Source organism: Belonocnema kinseyi, chromosome 4 (genome assembly GCF_010883055.1).
Source record: "Belonocnema kinseyi isolate 2016_QV_RU_SX_M_011 chromosome 4, B_treatae_v1, whole genome shotgun sequence".
NCBI classification, from domain to species: Eukaryota; Metazoa; Arthropoda; class Insecta; order Hymenoptera; family Cynipidae; genus Belonocnema; species Belonocnema kinseyi.
Window position 1 is genome coordinate 108,724,187 of NC_046660.1, and position 7,709 is coordinate 108,731,895.

A 7,709-nucleotide genomic window follows, 5' to 3' on the forward strand; every position below is an offset into this window, starting at 1 on the left:
TAAGATGTGTAGGAGGAAAAATGTATGTGCTGAAGCTGAATCGTTGAAGATATCGGAGATGATAAAAGCAGATAATGAAGGAGATAAGAGTCAAGAAAAAAGAGAGCAAGGAGATCCATTTTCAAAAGATTAGAGATTGATTATAGATGTGGACAGGAAGTCGTCGGGGGCTGGACTGCCAGCTACCCAGAGGTGCACCCTAACGACGATGATGACGGACATAAGCTACCCGGACTCGCTGATCTCTACAAATCAGTTTGAGACCTTTAGGGAGGCCACCTGGAGGATGCTCGAAAGAGCATCCTCAGATCAGTGGCCAATATTCGAAACCGCTTTCTGTAAGGGAGAGGTCTTCGTTTTTGTTGCAGCCGACCTAGCTGCTAAAGCTTGGCTACACAAGGCAGTCGTAGAGAGAAGGCCTTGGAAAGGTGCAGCTCCTAAAGGTGTGTAGGCTTCTTGGCACGCAGGAAGATCGAGGGCAGACCTAAATAAATGCTTCCGGGCTAAGTATCATAGATTAACTTGCATCGTATCAAATGTGCTTTACAGTTCTTCAGAGAGGGATGACTGCGAGCCACACATATATCTCAATAATCCAGGAACCTTGGGTAGTACGAGATAATATAAGGCGATTAGTGTGGCTCGTTTTTGTTAAAGAGACTTCAAGTCCGCCAAACCAGGGGATTACATAGTGGCGAAGGGTGTCAATGTTTTGCTGCTGCTTCAGCTATATTCAAGAGACCTGATGGTGATAGTCACATATCTTAAAGGAATCGGAAGGCTGGTCATGGGGTCGGATACTTTCCATATGACAAACTGCCACCATACTTTGCGGCTAGCAGTGACATCAACTTAAGAGGTAATGACCTACTGGAATACCTTACCATCAATGATTTAGATATTTCTAATACGGGAAGCATCCTGACATTTCGTAACTCGGTCAGGGAGGAAATCATTGACATCACTTTCTGTACCGATAGTTTTAGAGATAAAATCAAGAAGTGGAGAGTCTCACATGCACCCATTCTCTTAGATCACTAGGGAACTAGGGTCAGTTTTCCGTGGAACTAAGAAATGCACTGATAGGGGTGCCTAGGCTATTTAGAGACGTGCTCGCCCTGAAGAGAAAAGTCAAGATATTTAATCGGAAGTCATCAAATCTACTTATGACTGTATTTTTTGACCTACAAGAGTCCGAAAGGCAGGAGAAACACACTGCTGGAATGGAAAACTAGAAAAGCTCTGTAGGGATATCAGAGAGATGTTCAAACGTGCCAGTACTAATAAAACGGAGGAACTATGGATCTCGGATGCGTGATGAATACAGGAGTGCAATATGTAAGGGAAAAGATACAAAGCTGGACCAACTTTTGCACAGACATCGAGAAAGTAGCACAGGCGGCTATACTGAATAAGTTGCTATCTCGAAACGCGGATGCTTTTGTCTAAACTTTTAAATTGTTCGGCGTGGAAGAATCAGAGTCGGGTAAGGATACCTTGGCTCACCTGATTAAGGCAAATTTTCTACGTAAAGCGGCGAATAAAGTACCAACTTTCGGGTCCAACTGGGTCCAAAACAGCGGCTAACTAACTAGATTCTTATCCTCTCCAGGGACACGTAGGCTCTTAAGTCTTTCAGACCTTAAAATTCTCCCGGACAGGATGGCTCATATCGCGTCCTCTCACAGAGGCTGGATATATATTATCATAGGGCGGCTCGCGAGACTTGCTATGGCTATTCTAACCTTGGGATATGTTCCGGTGGCATGGTGGGGTGCGAAAGTAGCCACTATTTCAAAAGCAGGTATGATCGGCTACATTTTGCCCAAGTATTTACGTCTCATCATCCAGTTACCAATAGTAAACCTAACATAACGACGAAGCGCAATACCAATTTATTTGCAATCGTTGACTCGAGATGTCTGCAGGGAGGCTTTTTATCGCTCCGGATGGAGTTCTTGCTAGTGAATGAATTGCTTGATCAGCTCACGAGTCAGGGATACCACATTATAGGCTATGCGGACGATACAATGGGGTTCGTTCGTGGCCAGCATCAGGATGCGCTCTTTAAAGCAATACAGCAAGCACTGGCGATAGTTCATTTATGGTGCAAGAAGACTGGACTGCCGATCAATCCGAGAAAGACAGACGCGGTCGGATCAACCAGAAGGTATAAGTGGGGAACCGCAATTGCACTGGAACTGGGAGGTCAACAACTGAAAATCAAAGAACGAGCTAAATATTTAGGATTCATACTGAATAAGAAGCTATTATGGAACGAGCACTTGGAAAATAAGTGCATAGAGCTAGTAGCGACTCTATGGCTTTGTAGGAGAGCCATAGGGAAACGCTAGTGCTTAAGACTGGAGATACTTATGTGAATCTATACACTGATCTTGCGAACGAAGCTGTTCACTGTGACGTCATGACTGGAAAGAATCATGGGACTGATTCTGAAAGGCGTAACAAGTGCCGTAAAGTCAACAAGCACGATCGCTTTGGGGGCACTAATAGTTTTTGAGCCTCTCCATCTCATTGTCAAGACCGTGGTTGCGAAGGCGGCCTGGAGATCAAATAAGTTAACGACAGAAGGATCTTGATAGCTGTGTGGAGCTTAACCGAAATTGCGGGAATGCCGATCCTGAGCATGCTCAGGGATCAAATTCCCAATCGTTACCTCTTCGACAAGAAGTATCGATTTGCCTATCCACGAGGGAGGAGTAAGTTAACGGCGAGGTACACCTACCCAGTGATGTAGACAATTGGTTTACAGATGATTCCAGGAACAAGGAGAATGCAGGACCTGGTGTATATCGCAAAAAGAAGAGAATGAGCTTCCCAAATGCGATGGGTTACTACGCCAAAATTCTACAATCTGAGATTATGACCATTCTTTACTGCGCCTACAAGGCATAGGAGTATGGCACTAAAAGAAACATTCGTATTTGCTCAGACGACAGGGCTGCTATGATGGACTTGAATGGAACAACGACCACGTCGCTATTATTATGGGAGCACTTTGAGGCACCGAACAAGCAAGCGCCAGAAGACCGACTGACTTTACTTTGAATCCCTGGACACAGCGGCATTTAATGCAATGCGATATCGGACAGACTGTCAAAACTAGCAGCAGGAGAAAATTTCGCTAGACCCGAGCCAGTTGTAAGCATTTCCAGTAGGCTAGTCATCGAAGATATTAACAGTTGGCAGTTGATTTTTATACGCAAAGCTAAACTCTAATCGAGAGAAGGACGTACTCACGCTCGGTAGGATCGAAGTTAAAGTCCTAACATATATGTTTATAGGACATGGAAACCTCAGGTATCACTACCCTATAATTGTGGGGAAACGCCTAACAGTCGCGGGAAGTCGCTGCACCAGTTAGAAATACTAGCAAACAGCATGGCTGCAGTCAACTGCCTATGAAGAGGGCCTTGGGTTCATGCTTATAGTCACAAGGGAATGCAGCGGGATCACCCAAGCGTCAGGATTTTTCACGGTCTCAACCCCAAATTATAATAAAAAATAAAGAAGAGTATGATTTAAATTTTGTTTGTCAGAAAACTGTGTCCAATCGAAATTAGGCATTCCCTTTGTTTTTTTTTTAATATCAGGGAAATCATTGTTCCAATTATAACGAAAATAAATGTATATGGATTTCATCTTTTACCTTGTACATTTTTCCTAAACATTGTCTTATGATACTGCTTGCCCTACACGAGGGGGCTGAAGTATCAACATAAATGAAACGATTTTTTTTTAATTGCACAGATGGAAGTCATAGTACGTAGAAACAAAATAATTTAAATGATTAGACAACTGTTATGCCTAGAAACTTATTCCTCATTTTTGCAATTAATATAGCCAAACAATTTCGCTTGAGGTTTCACTTTTCATGAGCACAATTTTTTCATACAAGGCACTTGATCCATTCCTCGCCTGGGATACTTTCAGAATAAGTTTCATGACAGGCAGACGGTAATCAATTTTTTTCTGCAGTTACTGATTGATAAATAGCCTAATGCTATACCCAGGGAACAAGAAACGGTTGGCCGCGTTTGAATCGTCTTTCAAATCGTATGAAATGTGTATCTTAAAGAGGAATTGGAGATTACTGACGATATGTTAGTGGTATCAGTGAATCGGAGTAGTAATTATTTTACGATTCACCAAGAGATATTCCCTTATCGATTAAAAAACGACTATTGGGGTCCGTTGTGCTTCAATACGCCGTCTATTTTTTTAATGCGGCCAAAATGTGAACTCGCGGAACCATGAGGTAGGATTTTGAAGATGCATTTCAATTTAAGCTTAACAACCATTTTTTAATTATTTCCCATAGTTTAAACTACTAAGTGGATGAAAACTATTAAGATTTATTGAAAAATAAGTATTACATACGTGTAATTTTCATCGTATACAACGAAAAAATGCGATTTATGTTAAAACTGTTTTTGTCAAAACAAAAAAAATCGTTAGTTTAGTATATTATATATGTTCAAACAAATTATAAGCTTCAATTAACTAATCTTCACATAAAAGTGAACTTGGAATAAATTTCGATTAATTTTTACATGGAATATTTAATATCTAATAAATTCTAACCTAAAAGTTAGGTTAGAATCCATATTTCATTTTTGCTCGTCTATAATTAATATTTTTTGCATGTTTCGAACTAAATATTTTGCTATATGTATTAACTTAAGTTCATTTGAAATTATGGTGTGTTAAAAGTTATATTATATAGTAAAATAATTATTTTCTTGACAAAAACAGTTTTAACAGGAAATGTGTTTTTTCACTGAATACGATAAAAATTCTACATTGAACACTTAGTTTCCGAAAAATATTTTTTGTGTGTTAACTTATTGTTCTAAATTAGAAAAAATAGTGCTAAAATTGGTTTTAGGCCCAATTTAAAATGCAACTTAAAAATGCTACCTGGTTTCACAAGTTCGCAACAGTTGATAGTCCCTAACTCATCTGCATTTTCCTATTCAAATTTACTTGCAGCCACTTCCCATTCACTACAATTAAATAATGAAGAGCGTAATCTACATTATACAATTCATCGGAATTTATCAAACATCAATTATATGATACAGATTCGTTTTTATGAGAGGGAACCTGCAGTTCTCCATTCAGTTTGACATCCTTCAAACCCCATTTCATTGAGAACTTAAAACGATTCATGCGTTTCTTCTGTCAATCGTAAATCACGTATTGAATTTAATTTACTTTTTCGAGGTTATGTTCTCCTATTCAGAATGTGCTAAAGCTATAGGACGCGTACATCTCTGAATGTGGCTTGACAGATTTAATTAAGTCAAAATAGCTTACCAATTCAAAGACTCCCAAGACAATTGAAATGCAACTTTGTCAATCTGGAATTTTAAGATACACATTTCAAAGCCCTCCAGTTTAATCGTTTCTTTTTTCCTGGGTACCCACTCTCGGACACGAAGTGGCCTTTGGCACTTTTTACCCTTCTTTCTTGCGTATCGAAACTTTACAATCAACCTTTCCAAAACAACATAAAATATTTTGAACAGGAAAATACCTACACTACAATAATACATAATTACGCATCAAATTAAATCTACTCCCTGACAATCGCAAGTAAGAATAAGTGTTTTTACCAAAAAGAAACGATGACAATATAACTAATTTCTGCACACGGAAACAACTTAACCTTAGCCATGATTTTAAAACAGCTGTCAGCGACTGCCAACGGCTGTTAAGAGTTTCTTTCAATTCAGCGGACCGGTGGTAAATGTCAGGAAACGGCACTTTTGACCCCACTCTATCATGTCTGAAACGAAGAAAAATAATTGCGACATTAAAGAAACGAAAAATTGCGAGTAAAAAGGCGGATTTGAAATATGGTCAGAAGTAAATGGTGAATCACATGGGAGTCAAGGAGACGGTCTGATTATGAATAAGAGAACAAAACAGAATGCCAGCGATAATGGATTTGTATCTTTAAGATTGTTGAGGTTTAGAAAGAATGCTGGACTCAGAAGATTATTCTTCATAGCGTGTTATGCAACAGTTTATGGTAAAAGAAAGTAAGTAAAGTACGCCTCCTGGGGCATTTTAAATGATACTATATGTACTGCCGATCATCGTGAAAGAATCTTCCTACTAAGAGATATGAATGGATTGGCATTCAACTTCAGGGTACACAAAGAGCGCTAGGTAATTTTGGGAATCCAAAAACAAATACTTGATCCAGGCGTAAAGTAATCCACATGTACACGTGTTGCAGAGGATAGTCACAGTAAAATTGAATTTGTTCTTATAGATGCAAGCCTAAGAGAGCTGATAAAAGTCATAAGATTTATGAGCCGTTATGAATGCAATATTGAACATTACCTTCTAGGCTTAAACATGAACTAAGGTCACGAGTGGAGAATAAAGAGAATAAAAAGACGAAACAAACGCGAATCACAATCGAGAAATTACAAAAATCAGAAGCGGGAATATATTTTCAGAATAGGATATACAAACGCATAAATAGCGTAACTTGGGAAGCGTTAATGCGCAATAAAGATATAGAAGGCACTTATAGGTACTATTTTCCGGGATATCATTGTTAGAAGTCTTACCGAAGTGTGTGGTACTGGGTTTGTAGGATGAATATTTCGTGATGCGTGCGGATTTTCTTTAAAGCTACCAGTCCAGAACTGCAAGACTCAAATGAAGGTGGTAGTGAAATCTGAACTGTACCGTGCTTAATAGTTTACTACTAGGATACTGCTCTTCACTGATTAATCAAAAACTTTTTCTCTTTCCAATTTCAACTACATGAAGTATTAGACTTTATTTACATGTGGCAGGCCTTTCCGATCAATTTAAAAATAAGCATCTGTACAAATTTAGAGTCTTATGACTTTCGGCAGACTTTTCACCTACATCTATATGTATTTTTTCCAATATGGATTTTCTTAAAATTCCATACAAAGGTATTTATAAATGTTCCTAGAAATTAGCAATTTTCTAAATAATACTAAAAAAATAAGGTTACGTCTTTTTAAAGAATTTGATCGTTGTTTTTATAAAAAGTTTATTTTCGTACAAAATTATTAACTCAATAATTATTTATTAAGTATATTGCAGATTAATTTAACATTAATAAATCTTTTCTCCAAAAAACGGTGTAAAATTATTGTTACATATATTCTTAGTGTTTTAGAATAAAAAAATCATTATGCTTTTTTTGATATTACCTCATTTAATAAAACCTCGCCGAAAACTCAAACATAAGAATAACCCGACCAGAGCCTGAAGATTATCCGCATGGACATTAGTGAACAAAAAGGCCCGACTAGCCCTTGACCAACCACCGACCAGGCCCCGACTGAAATTTTGACAACAAAAAGCTCAACTAATCCCCGATTAGTCCCCGACTGGGTACTTTGTCAAAATTAATAACCCGACTAGCCCCCGATTAGTGCCCGACTTGTAATAGGGCCAAATGGGGGTTTTTCCACACGGAGTACGTCAATGATGGGGTAAAAACCAGGCTTTGCTTAAATATCGGGGCACACTGCTCTCATCAGATTAATTAATTGCATTTACAAAATGTGTTCGTGACTGTTAATATACCGGGACAACCCCGTGCAAAAACCAATCCAAAAATAAAAAAATCCAACTTCAACTTAAAATCCCTTCGACATGTTGGGCAATAACCATCTTCAGCCTGTGAC